The following is a 26,067-nucleotide window of genomic DNA, read 5'->3' as shown; positions in this document are numbered from 1 at the left end:
TTGTCTCCAGATATTACTGATTTCCCTTAAAATTTTTTCCATGTCCACTGATTGTTTAAGAGTGCACTGTTTAACTTTTCATATATTTGTGAATTTTCCAGGTCTCTTCCTCCACCTGTTATTGATTTTCAGTTTTGTTCCATTATGGTCAGAGAAAGTGCTTAGTATAAATTCAATTTTTAAAACTTATTGATACTTGTTTCATGACTCAACATGTGGTCTAACCTGGATGTTCTGTCTGTGTCTATTAGGATTGGTTCATTTATCATATTATTCATGTTATCTGTATCTTTATTGATTCTCTGTCTAGATGTTCTATCTATTGAAGAGAGTGGTGTATTGAAGTCTCCAGCTATTATTGTAGCAATGTTTGTTTCTCCCTTCAAATTTGTCAGTGTTTGCCTCATGTATTTTGGGGCACCATGGTTAGATGCATAAATATTTATGATGAATTCTTTTTGGTGGATTTCCCCTTTTATTAACATATAGTGTCCTTCTTTGTTTCTTATAACACTTTTGCATTTAAAGTCTATTTTGCCCACTCTTTTTTGATTTCTGTTTGCATGGAATATCTTCTTCAACCTATTTGTCTCTTTGTGTCTCAGGTGGGTCTCTTCTCAACAGCATATAGTTGGATCCTGCATTTTTATCCATTCTGTGTCTTTTGCAGATTTTCATACATTAATATAATGGATACTTACTGTAAAGGAAGTACTTACTTCAGCCTTTTTATCCTTTGGTTTCTATATGTCATGTCTTTTTTTTTTTTTTTGGTCTATTTTTACCCTTTTAGTTACTCTTACTGATAATCTTCATTTCTTCACACTATCCAAGTCCCCTCCCTCCTGTCTTAACCTTTCAGCCTGAAGAACTCCCTTTAGCATTTCCTGCAGGGAAGGTCTCTTATTGACAAATTTTCAAGTTTTTGTTGATCTGTGAATGTTTTAAATTTCCCCTCACTTTTGAAGGGCTGTTTTGTCAGATAAAAAAATTCTTGGTTGGCAGTTTTTCACGTTCATTATCTTAAATATATCATACCACTGCCTTCTTGCCTCCATGGTTTCTGATGAGAAATTGGAACTTAATCTTATTGTGGAGCCCTTCTATGTGATGAAACACTTTTCTCTTGTTGCTTTCAGAATTCTCTATTTTTGGCATTTGACATTCTGACTAGTATGTGTCTTTGAATGGTCTATTAGGATTTATCCTTTCTGAAGTAGGTTGCACTTCTTGGACATGTATATTTATGTCTTTCATAACAGTTGGGAAATCTTTTTGCATATATTTCAAACATACTTTCTGCCCCTTTCTCTTTATGGGACACCCATGATGCATAGTTTTTGTTTCATGCTGTCATTCAAATTCCAGAGATCTTGCTCAAATTTATTCTCCATTCTTTTCTATGTTCTTCTGTCCATAAGATTTTACATGTCCTGTCTTCCGGTTCACTGATTCTTTCTTCCGCCTGTTCAAATCTACTATTGTACCTCTAGAGTATTTTAATCTCTTCTATTATGCTTTTCATCCCCATGGTTTCTGTTGTTTTTTTTTTAATCTATTTATTAATTTAAAAATAAAGAAACAAAATAAAACAACATACCTAATCAGTAATTCACAATATCATCACTTAGTTGCATATTCATCATTTCTAGAACATTTGCATTAATTCAGAAAAAGAAATAAAAAGACAATAGAAAAAGAAAAAATGAACACAGGAAAGAAAAAAAAAAAGATTATACCTACCATACCCCTTACCCCTTGCTTTCATTGATCACTAGCATTTAAACTAAATTGATTTTAGCATTTGTTCCCCCTATTATTTATTTTTATTTCATATGTTCTACTCCTTTGTTGACAAGGCAGATAAAAGGAGCATCAGACACAAGGTTTTCACAATCACACAGTCACATTGTGATAGCTGTATCATTATTCAATCATCCTCAAGAAACATGGCTACTGGAACACAGCTCTACATTTTCAGGCAGTTCCCTCCAGCCTCTCCATTAAATCTTGAATAACAAGATGATACCTACTTGATGCATAAGAATAACCTCCAGGATAACCTCTCGACTGTGTTTAGAATCTCTCAGCCATTGACACTTTGTCTCATTCCAGTCTTCCCCCTTTTGGTTGAGAAGGTTTTCTCAATCCCTTGATGCTAAGTCTCAGCTCATTCTAGGGTTTTTCTCAATCCCTTGATGCTGAGTCTCCGTTCATTCCAAGATCTCTGTCCCACGTTGCCAGGAAGGTCCACACCCCTGGGAGTCATGTCCCATGTAGAGAGGGGTAGGGTGGTGAGACTGCTTGTTGTGTTGGTTGGACAGAGGGGCCACATCTGGGCAATAAAAGAGGCTCTCTTGGGGGTGACCCTTAGGCCTAAATTTTAAGTAGACTTGACCTATCCTTTGCAGGGTTAAGTTTCATATGAACAAACCCCAAGACTGGGAGCTCAGCCTATAGCTTTGGTTGCCCACACTGCTTGTGAGAATATCAAGAATTCAACTTGGGGAAGTTGAATTTCTCCCCATTCTCACCACTCCCCGAAGGGGGCTTTGCAGATACTTTTCCACTCACTGATTGAATCACTCTGGGATTCATCAGGGCATCACTCTGGACAAACCAGCAAAATCTCATGTCCTACCTGAGATTCCAAGTACTTATGGTGTTCAATCAAACTGTCTACATAAGTTATATTAGGAAATGCACTAGTCAAAATATAAATTTTGTACCAAATAAACATTTTTTTGCTTTAGTTTCACACAGAAGGTGACATTTAAAAATATTAATTACCATCTATTTTCAGTACACTGCAATAATGACATTCCTTTGTTCTTCCTCATGCAAAAACAATTTAAAAATTGTACCTTGTACATTTCACTATTATTATACACTCTAGGCATTCCTAGATTATACCATCTCAATCTTTAACATCTATCTTTCTTTCTGATTTCATTTATGTCCCCAGCCCTCCTCCCTCTATCATTCTCACATGCAGCTTCAATCAGTGTTTTAATATAATTATATCACAGTTAGGGAGTATTGTGCTGTCCATTTCTGAGTTTTTGTATCCAGTCCTGTGGCGCAGTCTGTATCCCTTCAGCTCCAATTACCCAATATCTTACCCTATTTCTATTTCCTGATGGTCTCTGTTACGAACAAAATATTCCAAATTTATTCACTAATGTCAGTTCATATCAATGAGACCATACAGTATTTGTCCTTTAGTCTTTGGCTAGTCTCACTCAGCATAATGTTCTCAAGGTCCATCCATATTATTACATACTTCATAAGTTTATTCTGTCTTAAAGCTGCATAATATTCCATCATATGTATATACCACAGTTTGTTTAGCCACTCGTCTGTTGATGGACATTTTGGCTGTTTCCATCTCCTTGCAATTGTAAATAATGCTGCTATAAACATTTTGTGCAAATGTCCGTTTGTGTTTTTGCCCTTATGTCCTCTGAGTAGATACCTAGCAATGGTATTGCTGGGTCATATGGCAATTCTATATTCAGCTTTTTGAGGAACTGCCAAACTGCCTTCCACAGTGGTTGCAACATTTGACATTCCCACCAACAGTAAATAAGTGTGCCTCTTTCTCCACATCCTGTCCAGCACTTGTCATTTTCTGTTTTGTTGATAATGGCCATTCTGGTGGGTGTGAGATGATATCTCATTGTGGTTTTGATTTGCATTTCTCTAATGGCCAGGGACGTTGAACATCTCTTCATGTGCCTTTTGGCCATTGTATTTCCTCTTCTGAGAAGTGTCTGTTCAAGTCTTTTTCCCATTTTGTAATTGGATTGGCTGTCTTTTTGTTGTTGAGTTGAATAATCTCTGTATAAATTCTGGATACTAGACCTTTATCTGATATGTCATTTCCAAATATTGTCTCCCATTGTGTAGGTTGTCTTTTTACTTTCTTGATGAAGTTCTTTGATGCACAAAAGTGTTTAATTTTGAGGAGCTCCCATTTATTTATTTCTTTCTTCAGTGCTCTTGCTTTAGGTATAAGGTCTATAAAACTGCCTCCAATTATAAGAGTTATAAGATATTTCCCTACATTTTCCTTTAACTGTTTTATGGTCTTAGACCTGATGTTTAGATCTTTGATCCATTTTGGGTTAACTTTTATATAGGGTGTGAGATACGGGTCCTCTTTCATTCTTTTGCATATGGATATCCAGTTCTCTAGGCACCATTTATTGAAGAGACTGTTCTGTCCCAGGTGAGTTGGCTTGACTGCCTTATCAAAGATCAAATGTCCATAGATGAGAGGGTCTATATCTGAACACTCTATTCGATTCCATTGGTCGATATATCTATCTTTATGCCAGTACCATGCTGTTTTGACCACTGTGGCTTCATAATATGCCTTAAAGTTAGGCAGCATGAGACCTCCAGCTTCGTTTTTTTACCTCAAGATACTTTTAGCAATTCGGGGCATCCTGCCCTTCCAGATAAATTTGCTTATTGGTTTTTCTATTTCTGAAAAGTAAGATGTTGGGATTTTGATTGGTATTGCGTTGAATCTGTAGATCAATTTAGGTAGAATTGACATCTTAACTATATTTAGTCTTCCAATCCATGAACACGGTATGCCCTTCCATCTATTTAGGTCTCCTGTGATTTCTTTTAACAGTTTCTTGTAGTTTTCTTTGTACAGGTCTTTTGTCTCTTTAGTTAAATTTATTCCTAAGTATTTTATTCTTTTAGTTGCAATTGTAAATGGAATTGATTTCTTGATTTCCCCCTCAGATTGTTCATTTCTAGTGTATAGAAACACTACAGATTTTTGAATGTTGATCTTGTAACCTGCTACTTTGCTGTACTCATTTATTAGCTCTAGTAGTTTTGTTGTGGATTTTTCCAGGTTTTCGACATATAGTATCATATCGTCTGCAAACAGTGATAGTTTTACTTCTTCCTTTCCAATTTTGATGCCTTGTATTTCTTTTTCTTGTCTAATTGCTCTGGCTAGAACTGCCAACACAATGTTGAATAACAGTGGTGATAGTGGACATCCTTGTCTTGTTCCTGATCTTAGGGGGAAAGTTTTCAGTTTTTCCCCATTGAGGACGATATTAGCTGTGGGTTTTTTATATATTCCCTTTATCATTTTAAGGAAATTCCCTTGTATTCCTATCCTTTGAAGTGTTTTCAACAGGAAAGGATGTTGAATCTTGTCAAATGCCTTCTCTGCATCAATTGAGATGATCATGTGATTTTTCTGCTTTGATTTGTTGATATTGTGTATTACATTAATTGATTTTCTTATGTTGAACCATGCTTGCATACCTGGGATGAATCCTACTTGGTCATGATGTATAATTCTTTTAATGTGTTGCTGGATTTGATTTGTTAGAATTTTGTTGAGGATTTTTGCATCTATATTCATTTGAGAGATTGGCCTGTAGTTTTCTTTTTTGTAATATCTTTGCCTGGTTTTGGTATGAGGTTGATGTTAACTTCATTGAATGAATTAGGTAGCTTTCCCTCCACCTCAATTTTTTTGAAGAGTTTGAGCAGGATTGGTACTAATTCTTTCTGGAATGTTTGGTAGAATTCACAGGTGAAGCTGTCTGGTCCTGGACTTTTCTTTTTGGGAAGCTTTTGAATGACTGTTTCAATTTCTTTACTTGTGATTGGTTTATTGAGGTCATCTATTTTTTCTTGAGTCAAAGTTGGTTGTTCATGCCTTTCTAGGAAGATGTCCATTTCATCTACATTGTTATATTTATTGGCATAAAGTTGTTCATAGTATCCTGTTATTACCTCCTTTATTTCTGTGGGGTCAGTGGTTATGTCTCCTCTTCCATTTCTGATCTTATTTATTTGCATCCTCTCTCTTCTTTTTTTTGTCAGTCTTGCTAAGGGCCCATCAATCTTATTGATTTTCTCATAGAACCAACTTCTGGTTTTATTGATTTTCTCAATTGTTTTTATGTTCTCAATTTCATTTATTTCTGCTCTAATCTTTGTTATTTCTTTCCTTTTGCTTGCTTTGGGGTTAGTTTGCTCTTCTTTCTCCAGTTCTTCCAAGTGCACAGTTAATTCCTTTATTTTTGCCTTTTCTTCTTTTTTGATATAGGCGTTTAGGGCAATAAATTTCCCTCTTAGCACTGCCTTTGCTGCATCCCATCAGTTTTGATATGTTGTGTTTTCATTTTCATTTGCCTTGAGATATTTACTGATTTCTCTTGTAATTTCTTCCTTGACCCACTGGTTGTTTAAGAGTGTGTTGTTGAGCCCCCACATATTTGTGAATTTTCTGGCGCTTTGCCTATTATTGATTTCCAACTTCATTCCCTTATGATCTGAGAAAGTGTTTTATATGATTTCAATCTTTTTAAATTTGTTGAGACTTGCTTTGTGACCCAGCATATGGTCTATCTTTGAGAATGATCCATGAGCACTTGAGAAAAATGTGTATCCTGTTGTTATGGGGTGTAATGTCCTATAAATGTCTTTTAAGTCTAGCTCATTTATTGTGATATTCAAATTCTCTGTTTCTTTATTGATCCTCTGTCTAGATGTTCTGTCCATTGATGAGAGTGGGGAATTGAAGTCTCCAACTATTATGGTAGATGTGTCTATTTCTCTTTTCAGTGTTTGCAGTGTTTGCCTCATGTATTTCAGGGCATTCTGGTTCAATGCATAAATATTTATGATTGTTATGTCTTCATGTTGAATTGTTCCTTTTATTAGTAGATGGTATCCTTCTTTGTCTCTTTTAACTGTTTTACATTTGAGGTCTAATTTGTTGGATCTTAGTATAGCTACTCCTGCTCTTTTCTGGTTGTTATTTGCATGAATATCTTTTCCAAACCTTTTACTTTCAACCTATGTTTATCTTTGGGTCTCAGATGTGTCTCCTGTAGACAGCATATAGAAGGATCCTGTTTTTTAATCCATTCTGCCAGTCTATGTCTTTTGATTAGGGAGTTCAATCCATTAACATTTAGTGTTATTACTATTTGGGTAGTACTTTCCTCTACCATTTTGCCTTTTGTATTTTATATGTTATATCTAATTTTCCTTCTTTCTACACTCTTCTCTACACCTCTCTCTTCTGTCTTTTCATATCTGTCTCTAGTTCTCCCTTTAGTATTTCTTGCAGAGCTGGTCTCTTGGTCACAAATTCTCTCAGTGATTTTTTTGTCTGAAAATGTTTTAATTTCTCCCTCATTTTAGAAGGACAATTTTGCTGGGTTTAGAATTCTTGGTTGGCAGTTTTTCCCTTTTAGTAATTTAAATATACCATCCCACTGTCTTCTCGCCTCCGTGGTTTCTGCCGAGAAATCTAGACATAGTCTTATTGGGCTTCCCTTGTATGTGATGGATTGTTTTTCTCTTGCTGCTTTCAAGATCCTCCCTTTCTCTTTGACCTCTGACATTCTGACCAGTAGGCGTCTTGGAGAACATCTATTTGGATCTATTCTCTTTGGGGTGCATTGCACTTCTTGGATCTGTAATTTTAGGTCTTTCATAAGAGTTGGGAAATTTTCAGTGATAATTTCTTCCATTAGTTTTTCTCCTCCTTTTCCCTTCTCTTCTCCTTCTGGGACACCCGCAACACATATATTTGTGCGCTTCATATTATCATTCAATTCCCTGAGTCCCTGCTCATATTTTTCCATTTTTTCCCTATAGTTTCTGTATCTTGACGGATTTCAGATGTTCCATCCTCCAGTTCACTAATCCTAACCTCTGTCTCTTGAAATCTACCATTGTAGGTTTCCATTGTTTTTTCATCTCTTCCACTGTGACTTTCATCCCCATAAGTTCCGTGATTTGTTTTTACAGACTTTCCATTTCTTCTTTTTGTTCATTCCTTGCCTTCTTCATGTCCTCCCTCAATTCATTGATTTGGTTTTTGATGAGGTTTTCCATGTCTGTTCATATATTCTGAATTAGTTGTTTCAGCTCTTGTATCTCATTTGAAGTATCGGTTTGTTCCTTTGACTGGGCCATTTCTTCAATTTTCCTAGTGTGATTTGTTATTTTTTGCTGGCATCTAGACATTTAATTACCTTAATTAGTTTATTCTGGAGATTGCTTTCACTTCTCTTACCTTGGATTTTCTTGCTAGATGAGTTTGTTGTCTATCTGTTCTTTGACCCTCAGTTCAGCTTTTTCTGGACCTCTAGCTTAAGTTTTGTTTAACAGAGGATAATTTTTTCAGTTCTTGTTTCTTGCCCTGCCTGTATGGTGCCTCTTCCCTCCCCACCCTTAGAAGGGTCTACGTAGGTATAATAGACTCGAGCCAGGTTTTCCTGGACTAAACTGGCCTCCTATCAGGAGGAAGGAGTCACCTGTGTCAGTTTTCCCTGAGGGTGAGAGCCAGCAGGTTAAAAGACTTTCCTGTGAAGTCTCTAGGTTCTGTGTTTCTTATCCTGCCTACTATGTGGCACATCTGCCTGCAAGTCGCATCAGCAAAAGATGTTGCAGCACTTTTAACTTTAGAAGACTCTCCCTGCTGGGGGTGTGGTGGAGATGGAGGAGAGGTTGTAGGCTGGTTTTAATGACTTCAAATTGCCAAGCCCTGGGGTCTGAATTCTTTGAGAGATGGATTCCACCTGAATTGGGCTTCACCCCTCCCCTGGGGAAGGCACAGGTGGGAAACAGCCCTGAAAGCAGCCCGTTTCTGCCTATGCCTGGGGCAGTTGGAGCTTGAGAAGCCCCGCCGCTGAATCCAGACGCTGCCAAGTCTCCGTAGAAACACAGCCCCTAAAACCTCCGTTTCCTCCCCTTTTCCTCTTTTTCTGTGAGCCCAATGAGCAAACTCTGCCTTGACCAGGTTCTTTCCTTTCCCTCTGGCAAGCTGCCTGTGGGGGAGGGGCGCCGGCCGCCAGCTGCCACGGCTTGGGGTACTCACGAATTTGGGGAGGCTTGCAGCCAGTACAGCTGGTCCAGAGTGGGGTACGCTGTGTGTCTGGTCACTGACGTGGCTCCAGGAGCTGTTCTGTACTGTTTCTGGTTATTTAGTAGTTGTTCTCTCTGTTGTTTTTTATACTTTCAAATTCTTCTTTATGTTCAAAGATTGTCTTCTTAATATCCTTTACCTCTTTAGCCACATTTTCTTTCATCACCTTGATTTAAAGAAGATTTGTGTGAACATCTTTGATTAGTTGTTCCAAATTCTGCATCTCCTATGAAGTTTTATTTGTTTCCTTGACTATTATATAGCCTCCTATTTCTTAGTATGTCTTGTTATGTTTTGCTGATGTTTAGGCATCTGATTATCTTGATGAGTTTATTCTGAAGGTCAGTTTATTTCTCTTGCCTAGGGTTTTATTGTTGACTGGTTTTGTGTAAAGACTCTTCTTTGATGCTTGGTTCAACTTATTCTAGATCTTTAGAATAGCCCATGTTAGCTAATCATATTTTTCAACTCTTCTTCACATGCTTCTTGCCCTGGGTATGTGATAAAAATTTTTAAGTCTGTACTTTTTGTGCAATAGTTTCACCTTCAGGAGAATGCTTCCCTTCCAGGAATCTTGATCTGTTCTGTTTATTTTCATTTTGCTCCTCTAGTTTTTTCTACCCCCCCCCCCCTTTTTTTTTTCACATGGCAGGCACCTGGAATCAAACCCGGGTCTCTGGCATGGCAGGCAAGAACTCTGCCTGCTCAGTCATCATGGCCTGACTGCTTCTGTAGCTTTTCACAGCCCTTTTGTTTCTTTATAGCTACTTTTTCCTAGAGGGCAAATTCAGAGATGAGGATCACCTTGGGAGAGGACTTTCAGATGTCAATGTTTATCAGCCATTACAATTCCAGGGACCCAGAAAGGGGGCACAGTCTGGCTCCAAAGTGCCCTGGGGAGGAGATCTGGAAGGATACAAAAAGCCTCTTTGATGGTTTCCAAATTTTTCTTGGCCTGCCCAGCAAATGCAAACTTTCAGCTAACTGCTCCCCACATCCCTGAGGGAAGCATTGCATTTTTAAATCTCCACTGCCTCAGGCCCATGGCTGTTGGTGCCTTTGTCCATGGCTGGTTGACATGGTAGCTCAGAACCGGGACCAGCAATCCAATGTCTCTAGTCAAAAGCCATGATCATTGATTAGCTGTGCCCACTCCTGTTCTTGGGGAAAAGGTTTTTATATCCCTTTCTGTCTCCAGCAACGTAGCCAGACACTGGACCCCAAAGCAGCCTGCTATGATAGTGGGGGGGGGGGGGGGGGCGTGGGCACCAGCATCTGTCATTTGGAGTGACAAACTCACTGTTCTCCATTGTAGTTTATCAACCTCTTCCTTCTGTTCCTCTTGGATGCCATAGTGTTCTTCTATGGCAGAAGAAGGCCTCTGGAACCCCTGAACAGTTGTCTCACACACTTCCTTCCTGTCCAACAGCTATTTTGGTGGAAAAGACTGAGTCCTGGAGCCACCTATTCTGCCATCTTCCCTGGAAGTCCCCCACTAAGACAGTTTTAATATTTTGTTTTGATAATTGATAATTACTTCAAAGGAGGTTAACTGTACCTTCAAGTGATTTGATGGTTCCACAATTCCCTTAGGTTAAAATGAGTTCTTATCATTCAAGATATACTCATCTAAGTAACAACATATTTTTTTTACTCCAATAGTATTTATATTCCACTCAAGCCACTCAAGGATTCTATCTCCTGAACTATTGATGCCTTCCTCATTTCTCTGCCAAAACTCTTAATGCCTAGCTGAAATCCAAAATCTTCTTTTGAACTACCTTAATATATGCTTCCTTGATTCCTTGGACAGCTAATTTTTAATTTATTATTTTTTTTACTTTTTTCATGCCTTTTTTCTGCCACTGCCCCTCACCAGGGAATAGGACAACCCTTTGAATATGGTAAATATCTGACACATATCTGTTGACTTATTTTCACAATGCACCATTAATTTACAATTTTTATTCCAATAAAGATAAATTGATTTCCTATATTAATGTATAATTATTGTTTGAATAACTTCATTTAAAAAGTATTCTTTCCAATAAATAAAGCTTGTCAGAAAATTTATTGCAGTAATGTCGCAATCTACTAGGAAGACCTGGAACATGTAGTTCATTTCCCAATTCCTGTAATTTGTGTCATGTATTATGCCTTGTTGTAGTTCCGATTCTTTTTTGCTGTTTTTTTTGCTCCCCTACTATCAGCTAAGAAGGTTGAAATAGCAGTTGTCATTCTGGATCTAAAATTTTAGATTCATCCTCTCAATCATTACAAGTGTAAATTAGGTGCTTAAGAAAGCCTGTAATCTACTAATTAAGGAGTTATATTTAGAGTTTAGTTTTAGAAAAGTGGAGTGCCTAGATGGGAGTAGTTAAGTGGTGGTGAGTGGAGTGCAGAGCTAGGTGCAAGACTCAAAGATGTTTTTTATGTATTCCTGGCCAACAATCTCTGCATATTTACTTGACTGTGTTACTGCTACAGCAAAGTTAACTCCAATGTCATTTAAACCAGCTTTGTACAGATTTAAAAATTCTCGAGTTGGCGGCTGTTGATTTTTTAGCATGAAACGACCAAGCCGAGTCCAAAGCAGATTTGTCATTCTATTACTGGGTTCCCTAGGGGGTCCTGCAGAATTATGATTTTAATTTGAGCACATGGCCCGAATCAATGCAACTGCACGGAAACATACATGCTTGATAACTGTGACAAAGCTTTGTTAAACTTGCCCCTCACAAGGCTGGGCGGGATAGCCCCAACGCCAAGGGCCGTCGGTCCAGGAGCGGGTCGCCGGGCGTGAAGCCGCTCGACTCTCCCAGTGCTTTGTTTTTCCAGTCACGACGGTACAGAAATAAAGCTCGGGCGGGAAATCTCCTGGCCGTGTTTTTGTTGTTGTTGTTTTCCGGGTGTCACGGTGGAAGGGAAGGAGGAAGCTAGAGTGGCTTTGAGCGCGCCCCAAAGGAGCCGCCACGCCTCCACCGTAGGGTTCGGGCATCGCGCTCCGGCCACTTCCAGAACGCTCGGAGGCGCTTCTGTAGGCCCCGCCCCCTGCCGGGATTTCCCCGCCACCCGGTCTCATTTGCATGGCGCTGTCCCCTCCCCCTCTGCCATTGGCCTGCTCCACGCCCCGCCCACCGCACCCCCCCCCCCACCGAGGCAGGGTTCCGTCCCCCGAGCCGTCCGTAGCTGCGGACAGCGGGCGGACTGTTAAACCGCGGCGGCGGCTGGGGCGGGAACGGGGCGCGCTCTGGAGACGAGTCAGCGGCGCCCCAGGTGGGGGGAGGCGGGCGGGCAGCTAGAGATCACCTCAGCAGCCCCCACCACGGCCGGACCAACGGTGCGGCGGCGGAGGGGAGCCAGGGCGCCCCAGCAGGCGAGTGGCCGGAGACTCAGCGGCGGGCTGAGGGGGGTGGGTCTCCTTTGCCTGGGACGGCGGCAGCGCGGGCGGGAAGGGGAGAGCGGAGGAGACAGCCGTGCGGATTTGCTGGCCAGGCTATCGACCGGCAGCTCTCTCGTCCCTCGAATCCTCTAGGCTGTTGGACCTTGCGTCCCGGCACAGGATCGCGCTCCAGGGCAGGGGTCGGACTGCAGCCAAATTTAAACGGCTAAACCTAACAGCCTTGGCAGAAACTGAGGGGAGGGCAGGGACGGGGTGGAGGGAGGGGCGGAGACGGACCTAGACTTGGGTCACGTGGGGGGAGGGGCTTGGCCGACCTCCCTTTTGTTTGCCTGGCGCGTGCGCAGAAGGCAGAACACGTGGTCTTCTGGGCCCGCCCCTGGCTTCGGCGGCTGCGCCTCACCCGGTTTGGAAGTGGTATTGGTTGTTTTTGGGGAGCTCCAGGGCGGAGCCCCTGGTTTTAAAAGTTACTCTTATTTTATTATTTATTTCAGGCAAACTTTGATCTTTATAATTAAATGAGACGAAGGGGGATCTAGAGGATTACTGAAGGGTGGTGCTTTTAACTTTGTGTCACTTCTCGCCGTGCCAGAAAAATTGAGGAGGATGTGTTGTGCTGGGGTAGGAAGAAATACAAGGTTATGTTCTGGTCATTTTAGAAGCCACAGGAAAGGAAGAGGCTGGCTGCACAACCAAGGGAGAAGACGGTGGACATTTTTGTAATGTTTTCTTTCTCCAGGAGAATTAGTATTTGGTTGATTCCCTGCCCGCTCCGCCCTTGGCAAATCCACTCCTCCATTTCAGATCCCCAGTGTAGGGGATATTTTACTTCGGGCAGCACATTCCGTGTCTGATTCCCCAAACTTAAGAACAGTCATGTGCTGGCGAGAGTTAAGGGGAATGCTTCCTTAGTCTTTCTTCAACCAGCTGGCTTAACTCTGTGCTGTCTTTGGGTCGGTAGAAATGTTTTTAAACTACTGACTCGATGGGGCGGTTTTGTTAGCGAGAAGACTTAGAGTGAAATATTTACAGATATAGTACACAACACTGGCGGTGTTTATGGCTGTGAAAAAGTGACTCTAAAAATGATTCTGTATTGAGAAAAAGACCTAGTGTTTTGGAACGCAGATTGCTTAAGAAAGTAGGTTAGCAGTGAGCGGTCTTTGCCCTTTCTTGATCCTGCCCTGTTTCCTTGGGCAGGTCATAGACTTTCTGATCTCAGTCTTTTTTCCTTTTGTAAATAGTTTCAAAATATTGTCTTTATCTTATGAGATTAAGAGAATCAAATGCCTTGTGGTTAGTAAAAGTGATTTGTAATCATTACAAATACTGTGGATGTAGAAATTGCCAAGTAATACGGTTTTATAACAAAAGTCAGTTTTTTTAAATCCCGGGTATTGTGAAAATAAAGTATGAATCATGAAATAGGATTCATTTGAATATCTTCAAAATCTTTGCTATTATCTTTGATTCTTCCTCAGCTTCCACCTACTTTCTCAGGTCAGTGTCAAAGCCTGGTGGCATTTCCTCCTTGTAATCATAATTTGATTCTAGATAGATAATCTTTCCTTGATCCTTCTGGAGTAATTTTTTTTACATGAAACGTAATCCAGGTCAATTCTATCACATTGATTCTTAATTTACATTTTAATTTCATATCTTCATGTGTGTCTTGTCAGGGAACAAATTGTTTATTTTGTTAATTTTTATTATGGAATATTTGGAAAATGTAGATAAGCACAAGCAAGCAAAAGAAAAATAATTTGTATTTCTTACCAAATACATATCTATGCATACATGTGTATTTTTCTTCAAACTGGGATCATATGGTATTTTCACTTAACTTTACCTCAGAACCACAGGCCAATGTCATTAAATATGTTTTGAAAACATTTTTAATAGCTGCTTAACATTTAATCATGCAACTATCACATAATATTTTTTTCCTGTTATCAGATGTTTGGTATGTTTCTACTACTTTGCCATATTAATTTAACTGCAGAAAATAGCCTTATACACAAATTATTGAAAAATTTTTTGTTAGAGATCAATAGAAGAGACATTACTGGGTCAAAGAATATATTTTTTAAAGGCTCATAACATGTCACTTTATTACTTTCCAGAATGCTGTACAGACTTATTTCATCTAGTGTAAATCACCCTCCCCCCTTACATCTTTAGCATGGGTATTTGCAATGAGGGAAAAATGTTGTTTTAATTTGCATTTCTTTCTTTTTGCACTTTTTGTCTTCTGTGTATTTATCTTTTTAACATATTGTAAGCTGTTTGAGGGAAAGGTATATTTATGTTGGACGTACTATTAATTACATAGTGAGTGCTCAGTAAATGTTTGCTGATTGGCTGTGATGTTTTTACCTTTTGACCTCTGGAAGGTTAGGAAATCTTGTCTTCTGCTTTTTGCCTTACTCAATATAGGAGTAGATTATTGGCAATATACTATTATTCTTTGATTTATTACCTTGAGTACTTTTCCATTCAGGTGGGGCCTCATTGCTCTTCTCAGTGGTATCTACTAAAACTTCCAGTCTCTTCCCATTATCTGACTGCTGCATTATCCAAGAGTTTCAAACACTTTTGATGCCATTGATCATGATGACTTAGACTACCTCAGTTCTTTTATTTGTTTATCTGTCTTGTATGGAATTCATTTACAGATTTTACTCTGATCTTTCTAGTTTCACCTGTAGCCTTTTCTGTGTTTGAAAAAAAGCAAGCTGCTTAATGTGCTCAAGTTCCTTTGTTTCATTATTCAGATTTCTCTTGATAGCCCACCTCTTATTGCTTGTAGCATTATCTGCTGCCTTTTACCTACGCTCCTACTCTATAAACCTTATTATATGTAATATGTAATTCTTATTTTCATGTGTTCATTCCCTTATATCTAGTCATGCGCTTTTACATTTATCTATACAGAATTAGATAGTAGTTGGAGCAGGCAGAAACTTGCTTCTTTCATTTTAGGATTGTTTATTTATTAGTTTCATCAAATTACAAGCAGCAAGGAATGAGGCTGTTAGCAGCAGAAGTGATAAGTAATAGGCAATGACTAATTTACTGCCTTTAAATTTTATGATCTCTTACACTGCCATCCTTAAAGTCGTACTGCATTACAGTACTATAATGGAATACTGTATATAATGATTAACTTGTGTCATCAAGACAATTTTAAATTATTTTCAGTATGATTTAGAAAGGCAAAGGTATACCATTTCCAAAATATTTCTGTTTTTTTTAAAAGTATTGTTCTGAAGGACTATTTCATTGAACTGTTTTCTTTATTCCTTGACCACATGAGATAAATACCCAGCAAACATTAATAAAAATGGAAGTATTATACCTTCCATTAGAGAGTCCATAATGAAAGCCTGAAGACAATTCATAATGGATGTTTTTAATCTTCGATTTTTTAAAATTTCTTTTAAAAACTTTATTTCTATATGAATGTGAAAGTTCTCTGAGTATTGCTAAATTAGGATAAAATGCATTTTTTTTGTACTGAGGCTTTGTAATACTTTTATGAATTCTTTACTTATTCATTTGTAGTATTGAGGCTTTATTTCCAGCACAATATACCTGAATTCTCAGGCATATTGCTTTTAATAATTAAAAAAAGTTTTCATTAGTAGATTGTTAATCAATGTTTAACCATGTGAAGTTAAATTGAAGCCAAAAGTGTACATGTCTAAGTGTAAACTTTTAGATCCAAATAGATTTACATAGAAAAAAATTACCCTTCATTTATAGTCCTATGAGTCATGCAGTTATTACTGAGTAGTAATAATTCTATCTAAATTATGATCTGTTTGATGTGTTAAGTGGCCATCCAAGTAGCTTTATCTCTAATAAATTTGTTTAGTCTTCAAAGAGAATGCCTTATTATTATTATTATTATTATTGTTTTACTTTTTTTAAATATGGTTACTAGAAAAAAAAAAAGAGGATTCCTTTTTAGGCATACTTTTCAAACATTATTGAATGCAAAGTACTGAGCTACCGGTACCCAGGTCATACCATTTGCTGCAATGTTTCCTGTTGTGAATTGAGAATCCCCGTAATGTGACATAAGTCTTGAAGACATAACATTGTATTTTGTATTCTTACCTTCCATTAATTCTTATGTATTTGAGGAATAGAATTGTACCTATGTGAACTCATTCTCAATACTTCTGCTGTTTTAAATGGATTGTTCTTTATGAGTTACAAATTAGAAGTTTTGGCCTCCTTGTATTTTAGTAATGTTTAAAAGCGCCTCTCAGTTTTGCTAAAAGTATTTGTCTTTTTTTTTATTCCAACTCTTATTAGCATGGATCAGCTATATGAAACACATTTAAGCCATAAATGTGGAAATAATTTAAAATTTGATCCTACTTCAGGGGTCTCCTCTTTCAAAATGCTGTTGGTAGTCTTTTCACTTTTAGTTTAAGGGTTAATCTACCTTCTTTATGATACTTTTATTCCTAGTTTGTGTTTCTGCTGTGCATGTATGGGAATTGGGATTATCCAGATTGCAGTTGAAAGAAATAAATTTAATGTTCAAGGATAGATTTGGATAGAGTATTTCCATGGACTATTTGGAATATACATATACATGCTAGAATACAAATGAGAATGAGAATATGGAGCAACATTTTAGAGCATGGCAAATCAGATTTGGTCTTTAGTCTTTAAAGCTCATTCTCAAGAGGAAAGCTAGTTCTTCTGTTCTAGATTATTTAGACTATCAATTTCAACTCTAAAGTTAGAAATGCTAGATTTAGAAAGCATGCTAATGTTAATTTGGTATATGTAACCTATATATATTAATTTAGAAAGATTTGGTTAATGAGTCAGGACCAACTCAGTAATCATTTGCTATTTAACACGCAGCTTTTACCAAATATCTCATGTTCTTCACAGGATCAGATTGCATTTAGTTAATGCTAGACCATAAATATGTATGATTAATGAATCTATTTAAAAATACAAATTGAGCCACTAATGGAAACATTCTGGAGACAAGAGGGCAAAGGCCTTTTTTTTTTTTTGGTATTAATGTGATTTCAGAACAACTAATGCCTTACTTAATTCAAAAACAATTTTCCTAGGATTAAATTGTGAATCAAAAATTAAAATTTGTGGTGATAGACTTAACTTTAAAATTCCTTCTTTTAATGAGTTAATTTGATTTTATTATGAAATTTAATATAATGAAAAAGAAAAAAGTTTTATTCTTTGAAATTTAATGTAATGAAGAGAAAAAAGGTTTTATTTTTTGTAATTTTAAATGTATATTATAAAAAGTCATGAATTTTGGCTTGTCCTTCTCTGTTGGTTTTTATGAAATTTCTAAGAAAAGTGGATATATATTGAGATCTGGATTGTTGGCTGAAGGGTTATTTACTTAGCGGATTATCTGTTACAGTTTTACAGCAAACTGTTTTGATTTTTTTTGGTGACCATAAAACTTCTGGGCTGCAGATATGCTAAGTTAAACTGGAATGTAAGTTGAAAACTCCATAAAAGTGGAATTCTTTCTCAAGAAGTAGAATAGGTTTTTGGATTATCTAGAACTGTTGCCTCTTGCTAGATAAGCAAGATGATCCATCTAGATGCTTCCTTTGAAAGAGGATTGATGTGGTTTGTTAACATGTAGCTGTGCTTTGTAAATCCTATTAGCTTGGTATTTTAGTTTCTGTATGGTATGGCCAAAAGGAGTTTAGTTTTCTCAGTTTTCCTCCTGCCAAGTTCTTTGAGGTCATATAATTTAGACTAAACTCTTTAGGGAAGGGACCTATTTTGTCTTAGAATCTCTAAAGTGTATTAGAAACAGTGAAAGATAATGGTAGTGTCTGGAGTAATACAGTATTTTGGCAGCTAGAAAGAAATTTGTTAGATTTTAGGGAGGATGGGAAGAATTTTTTTTTCTCACAAGTATGTTTATCAGTCACCGGAATAATTAGAAATTTATTATTCATAAGACAATCAAGATACTTCTTCAGAGGCTCTTCAAAAGCTCCATGTGCTTTCTGTGTAGGCTAGAATATGATAGCTGCTTAAAAATATTAAATGATATGTTTGGCCAAGAAATTTGGGGACTGATATAATAATTAATGGTTGGTTCCTGGTTTCTCAGGGAAGCCATATACTTTATCTTAATATAGTTATATTCCTGTACTATCTAGAACACTCATCACTAACCACATATGACTGTTGAGCATTTGAAATGTGGCTAGTCCAAATAAAAAATACTTCCTGGATTTAGAAAACTTGGTACACAAAATACATACAAAAAAAGAAAGTAAACTATCTTAATGTTTTAATATTAATTATATGTTGAAATAATATTTTGTGTATACTGGGTTATATGAAAATGTTATTAAAATTAATTTCACTTGTTTCTTTTTACTTTTAAAAATGTGAATATTAGCATGTTTAAAATTACATATGTGGCTCACATCATATTTCTAGTGGACAGTGCTGTTCTATACTAACATTTCCTTACTGTTTTTGTCTTAAGACCCCTTTCAGTAAAATATCTTACGAACCTCACTCCTTCAAACTTTAAAATTATTTTGTGATATTTATTAAATAAATATTTATTTAAGGGCCTGCTGCATGCCGAACACTGTTCTAGGCACTAAGCATATGGCAGTAAATATAAACATACAAATTCTGCTTTCATTCTAATAGTAAATATATATGATAAAGAAGTGATTTTTATTAAAAAAATTAATCAGCATGTCAGTTGTAAGTATGCTATTAATTATTGTATATAATTTCATTTTAATAGAATGCTTAATTTATCCAGTGATATATACTTTTTAATTAAGAAAAAGCAAAACTTTTCGGCACATTTCTTTAAAAAGTAACATCATTGATTAGTTGTTTAATCCTCTACTTGGCCTCTCTAATATTCGACAGAGTTGATCATGTCTTCTTTATGCACTTTTAAACAATTTGGTATCTTGATTCCACTCTTGGGTTTCCTTTCACCTTACTGACTTACTCTTTTCTGTCTCCTTCTCAGGCTTTTCTTTTGTTAACACGTCCTCCTTTGCTCAACCAAATGTGAATGAGCCCCAGTACTTGGACCTGGACCTTGGACCTGGGCTCCTTTCTCTTCTTTGCCTATACCGTCTCCCTAGATAAGCTCATTTAGGCCTTTGGCTTTAAATACTATATATATGCTAGTAGACTCCCCAAAATCTCTCTCTAACCATGCTCTGTCATTTGAGCACTAGACTTGTTTATATGACTTATACCTAGATGACTACTTTAAACTTAACATATCTCAATGAGAACTTTTAATTTTTCTTCAACCTTCTGTATCTCCAAGTCTGCCCTATTTCAGAAAATAGCCCCATTGACCGCCGAGTTGTTTAAGCCAAAAATCTGAGTCTTCTTGACTTCTTTCTCTCAAGCCCTACAAAATCTTGACCATTAAATGTTTCATCAACTGTACCTTGAGAAATGACCTAAATTCATTCATTTTTCTTCACTTCTGCAACTGCCCCACTACTTCACGCCATTGCTGCCATCTCTCATTTAGATTACTTCAGTATCTTTCTAATCTGTTCCTGCTTCTATGCTTGCTCAATTACAAATTTTTTCTCTACAGAACAGCTAGAGTGGTTTTTTTAAAAACAAAAAATGTGAATCAAATTATATTTCTCTTACACCTAAATCTCTTCAGTGACTTTCCTATGACATATAAAATGTCCATGGTTTGGCCTCTATCTACCTCTGATTTTATTTCCTATCACACTCTCTCTGGCTCATTAATCTCTAGACATATTTGCCAGTTTTGTTCCATAAACTCACTAAATTTATTCCTCTTTTAGTTTTTTTTTTGTTTCTTGGAAGTCTCATTATTCAAATTTTGGGTTAGTTTGTTATTGTCATTTCAGGTGTCAGAGCAAATATCACCGACAGAGAGGCCCTTCTCTCACCTACACATCTAAATTATCTCCTAGTCATGCTCTATCATTCTACACTATTTTCATAAAAACACTTCTGGAAATTTACTTACTTGCTATTTTCTTTTTAATTTATTCTGTAAACTACCATTTGATACAATAGAAGCTCCTTGAGAGTAGAAATCCTATTTGTTATGTTCCCTGTTATTTTTCATACATCTTTTGCCTGTTGTTCACTAAATATATATTAAGTGAATAGCTGAATGATGGCTTTAGAATTGAATATATTTATTCAATATATATTAAAGGGAGATGAAAATCTAGCTTCTAACCAAAAATAGGCAAAACTACTTTTATGACTTTATGTTGGCCACTTTTCATTTTCTCCTTTAAAAAAGTCAACTGGGTTGTTTCCATAATTTGTGAATTCTTGTTTTGTTTTGATTTTAGAAGTTGAAATAAAATTTCAGCACAAGTATTTCTTATAAATAAAACGATATGGATAGTCTTTTTGCCCCAAATGAAAACTGGATGGCTATCATTGTTAGATATTCTTGCTGTTTTGCTTTTTAAATTGACTATAATATGCTGGAGACACCTTGGAGTGCTATAAAAGAATTATCATCATATGGGATGCTCCTTATGGAACTGATGGAGATTATCTTGAGGTGAATTTGTAGAATTATTCATTATTTAATTTTTCTAATGTCTGTGTTCCTTATGCATTCTGCCTTTAACCAGTTACCCATTATGTGTATAAATTAAATAATGTATGATTAAGTATAAATACCATTTAAAACTGGATAATGATTAAACCGTTTTGCAAAGTTAACCTGAGTGGTCAACTCTGATATTCAGGAGCAAGCACATCTGATTTTCGTTAACTCCTGAATGTGTACCTTCTGCATATTTGCATACAGAAGCTCCCAAACTGTTCTGTTTTAAATATTTCTTTTTTAATTTGTTTTATTCAGCAGTTATGTTAATCTTGAGGACTATAATTCTTTGATTTTTTCTTTTGTGTGTGTGTGGGTAGTGTTTTGCTGTCATATCTAAGAAATCTTTGCTAAACCCGGTATCACGAAGATTTTCTCTTATGCCTAGAAGTTTTATAGTTTTAGATTTTAAATTTAGCTCTATGATCTATTCTGAGTTAAATTTTATATAAGATATAAGGTATGGGTTAAGGTTCCATTTTTTGCATGTGTTTCAGAATTATTTGTTTAAAAAACTATCCTTTCCACATTGAATTGCCTTTGCATCTGTCAAAAATCAATTGACCTATGCCTGTGCATCTATTTCTGAGCTCCTTTTCCCCTTGCATTGATTTTTGTGTCTATCCTTTTGCCATCTCCACACTGTTTTGACTTTTATAAGATTATAGAAAGTGTGAATCCTTTATTCTGATTTTTCACTAATTGTTTTGGCTATTCTGGTTCCTTTGATTTTTCCATATACATTTTTAAATCAGCTTGTTGAAATCAGCAAAAAATCCTGCCTGGATTTTCACAGGGATTATACTGAATATATATATCAGAAGACAATTGGTATTTAACAGTACTGAATAATATAATTCATTAATACAGTGTATCTTTTCCTAGTTTTCTGTCTTTGGTGTTTCATAGCATTCAGCATATAGATCTTGCACATATTTTGTTGGATATATTTCATATATTTGGAGCTGTTGGAATTAATACTGCTTTTTAAATTTCTATTTAAAATTTTTATACACGTTTATTTTTGTATGTTGCCCTTGTGTACTGCTACTTTACTAAACTCATTTATTCGTTCTAGAAGCTTTTTTTGGTAGATTCCTTGGGATTTTCTATGCAGAAAATCATGTCATCTGAATAAAGGCAGTTTTATTTCTTAGTATCCAATCTGTATGTCTTTTTATTTCTTTTCTTTTTTCCTATTACACTCCTTAGGACCTCCAGTAGAACATTAAGTAGGATTTGAGAAAAGACACCTTGCCTCTTCCCTAATCTTTTGGTAAAGAATTTAGTTTTCACCATTAATTATCATGTAAGCTGTAGGTTTTTTTTTGGGGGGGGTAGATATTCTTTATCAAGTAATTTCCTTTTTCTTCCTCATTTGCCTAAATTAAAAAAAAAAACCTCAATATCCATGAGTGGATAATGAATTTTATTGAATACTTTTTTCTGCATCTATGGAAGTGAACATAGAATTTTTCTTCTTTAGTCTTTTTGAAATGGTGAATACCATTGATTGATTTGTTAATGTTGAAATAACCTTGCATTCCTAGTATAAACCATACTTGGTTGTGATATATTATTCTTTTTTTTTTTTTTTTTTTTTTTTTTTTTTTTTTTAAAGAGAGAGGGAGGAAGGGAAGGAAAGACAGAGCGAAGGAAGGAAGGATGGAAGGAAGGAAGGGAGGAAGAAAGGGAAACATCTTTAAACATTTTCTTGTTTTATTGTATTTTGTTTGTTTGTTTGTTTTTCACATGGGCTGGGGCCGGGAATCGAACCGAGGTCCTCCGGCATGGCAGGCAAGCACCTTGCCCGCTGAGCCACCGCGGCCCGCCCTCTTTTTATATATTGTTAGATTTGTAGCATTTATTTTAAAAATAGTAGTTGAAACAGATGTTGTTATTACTAATAGCTATCTAAATCTGGGAACACCTTCAAAAATCATGACCCACCAGTTTGTTTATTAATTCACTCCGTAAATACATGATAAGTACTGTGTGCCAGGCATTACACTGAGTGCTGGGGATTAGAACATTTAACAAAATAGTGTTCCCACCCTTATTATTCCTCCTCCCTAGAATAAAATGTAATGTTAGGTGGTGATTATTCCTATGAAGAACAATAAAGCACTATAAGGGAATGGAGAGTCATGAAGTGAGGGGATGACATTTTGAATATGTTGATCAGGGAAGGACTCTATGATGAGGTGACCATACAGTAAAAGCATGAATGAAGTGAGGGAGTCAGTCTTGTTATCTGTGAGAAACTGTTCCAGGCTGAGAGAAGAGCAAGCACAAAGTCCATTAATTGGTGTGTTTCAAGAATAGCATGGAAGCCAATATTTCTTGAGTGGAGTCAGCCACAAAGGGTTATAGGGTTATGGAAGGCAAGTTAGCCAGAGACTTGTAATGTAGAGCTTTGTCGGTCATGGTAAAGATGACTTTGGATTTTATCCAAAATGTAATGGCAGCTACTCATTCACTCACCAAATATTTACTGAGCACTCACGTGACTGTTGGCAGTCTCAGGTCTTTGCTCTCTGTTGGCCAAATATCTTAGTTCTTTGCCATGTGGGACTCTCTACCTTGCAAAATGACAACTAGCTTCCTTGAACAAGAGCTTGAGAGAGGGTGAGAAGATGAAAGCTGTGTTCTTTTTGTAACCTAATTGCATAAGTAATATCTCATCATTTCTGCTGCATTCTCTTTGATAAAAGTGAGCCACCCCTTGGCTACCTATCATAACCTGCCAACCCCCAAACAGGACCATTCCAGCCAATCCTAAAGAACACCTAGGGTAATGTGTAAGATTCCACAAGGGTTCCATGCATTAGAGTAATTTTCCAGAAACCTTCCACCTCCAGATGGGTCCCTGGTCCAGATAAGTCCTGAAACCTAGCGTAGCCTCCCCAGAACATCAGGTAGTTCCATCTCTCTACCCCATATTAGTGACAAACCCTTTCAGTATGAAAAATTTGGAATTGCCATAGCCCAAACACCCCTAAAGAGAGAGATAGAAAGATTAAAGGTGATGGTGGAGTTATACAGAGAAGATAGGATTTAAGAAATGAATATGAATGCTGAATCATTAAATTGATATCTCTTCGTCTCCAGTATTTTAGAGCAGCTAGAAGTAAAAACCTAAAATTGTGAAATTGTAACCCATGCCAAAGTCTGAAATATGTTCTACAACTAATTGTGGTGCTGTGCTTTGAAATTTATAGCTTTTTGCATGTATGTTATTGTTCACAAAAAAAGAAGGAAAAAGGTCGATTATTATGGTAAAAAAAATACTTAAGCCCTCTAGCTTCCTATGTTGTGGAGCAGCTAGAAGGGAAAATATGAAAGGATTGTATGGTAGGCCGTGACAAACTCAGGGATCTGTCCTGTAACCACTTGTTGAAGGGTGCTTTGAAAACTATTGCTTTTTTTATTTCTTTGTTTTGTGTATATGTTGAACTATACAATAAAAAAGTTAAAAAAAAAAAAAGTGAGTCACCAAATCCAGTCTATCCTCAAGAAGAGAAGATTATTATACAAAGGCATGAATAACAGGAGAATAGGAGGTGGGATATTTAGGGTCCCATAAATTTCAGCAGAAATAGTTTTTATATTGTGTTTTATTCTAGTTCTCTATCCATAAATGTACCTTCCACTCTCAATCTCTACATTCCTTTCCCCTTCTCTTTTTGTTACCAGCTGTATTTCTTAATTGCTAATCTGTGTATCTTTCCTCTACCTTATATTTTTGGTTTCCCCGTATCTTTTATTCAGTTTATCCATGGCCCCAAATGAATTCACGTACCTCATGATATTTTACCTTCTGTCCCTGTTGCTAGCCACTTTGATTATATCCATAGCACCCTGTTCAAATTTTTGAGAGGAAGAGGGGGTGGGGAGAAAAAGTACTGGATCTTTTGATTATGACTATGCCATCAACAAGGACTGTGGTTAAAACAGTTTCCCTGAGAAATGAATGTGGTACCAAAGTCCTCTTATAGATGTTTATTGATAAGATATGGATCATTGAGTTGATCAAACGATTTGACTTGAAAAAAATTTCCAAATGTTAGCTTGTTTTAGGATTATTTTTTATTTCTCATCAAAATAGAATGTAAAAAGTAAAAATAAATCTGGTTATTTTTTGTTTTCCTGTTTTGGGAATTTAGTGTAAGTGGGAATTTATTATATATAGGATTTATTGCTTATTTTTGAGACATTATAAAGAAGTGTGTAAATTTTGAGACATACAGAGTTTGGGAGGATTATGCAAATATGTTTACATTTTGAGACTTTATGCAGTAAAGTATACACACACAGACACAGTCATGCACTCCATAAAAGCCAACATCTATATTTTATCACTCAGAATTAAAAAGTATGAATATTTAAAAATTTTTGTACTGCCTTTTCCACCAAGTAATAAACTTTGTAAATAAAGCCCAAGTCCTCTTAATCTACCATTCCTAATTCCATTTCATGGAATTTAACTGATGCGATGTCTGTTACAAATTTGGTGGGTATTTTTGTAGTCCATTTTTTATTCTGCCAAACTTTTGCTTGCATATGCATACACACACATATATATGGTAGTTATGATTTTGTTTGTATTTTATTCATATAGCACTGTGGTGTATATATGTATGCACATGCATGCAATGTATAACAATTTTTATTTCAACATTGTTTTTGAGATCTGTCTATTTTGATACATATAGATTTAGTTCATTATTTTTTAAAAATTTTATTTAGGGTCATTTCTCATTTTATTTATAGAAAATTTCCTTGGATCAATTTAGTTCATTACTTTTCGATATGATATTGTGTAATACAAATCTGGATGTCTAATGTCTAGGTTGTTTCAAAAAAAGTTTTGATTTTACAAATACTGCTCTCTTGTCTACCTTTGATGAACACATTTTCAGCATTATAAATAACTGAACAATTTATAGTCCCAGTCTATATGAGAAATCTTAGTTTCAGACTTAAAACATTTTTGTGAATTTTGGAAAACTGATCTTTTGTTACATTGATCTACAATTCCCTCATTGTTAGTAGAATTGAGCACATTTCATAACCACTGAATTTCATCGTCTGTGAAGTGTCTGA

At 36.4% G+C, this 26,067-nt stretch overlaps 1 protein-coding gene across 6 annotated transcripts in view; it reads left to right on the top strand.

Moving 5' to 3' along the window:
* The first annotated feature begins 12,098 nt into the window (after window positions 1-12,098).
* KANSL1L (KAT8 regulatory NSL complex subunit 1 like) overlaps window positions 12,099-26,067 on the top strand; it is a 169,914-nt gene continuing 155,945 nt past the window's right edge. For 2 of the 6 annotated variants that reach the window (XM_077154962.1, XM_077154957.1), the window contains exon 1: window positions 12,199-12,305. The gene's annotated coding sequence lies outside the window, so the exon portion shown is untranslated. Of the gene's footprint in view, window positions 12,306-12,611; window positions 12,796-17,574; window positions 20,914-26,067 lie in introns of those variants that run through there. The other 4 variants (XM_077154960.1, XM_077154958.1, XM_077154961.1 and 1 more) reach the window with 3 other exon arrangements.

The sequence above is a fragment of the Tamandua tetradactyla genome, chromosome 3 (assembly GCF_023851605.1).
Source record: "Tamandua tetradactyla isolate mTamTet1 chromosome 3, mTamTet1.pri, whole genome shotgun sequence".
NCBI classification, from domain to species: domain Eukaryota; kingdom Metazoa; phylum Chordata; class Mammalia; order Pilosa; family Myrmecophagidae; genus Tamandua; species Tamandua tetradactyla.
This window is presented reverse-complemented; position numbering and strand designations above follow the sequence as displayed.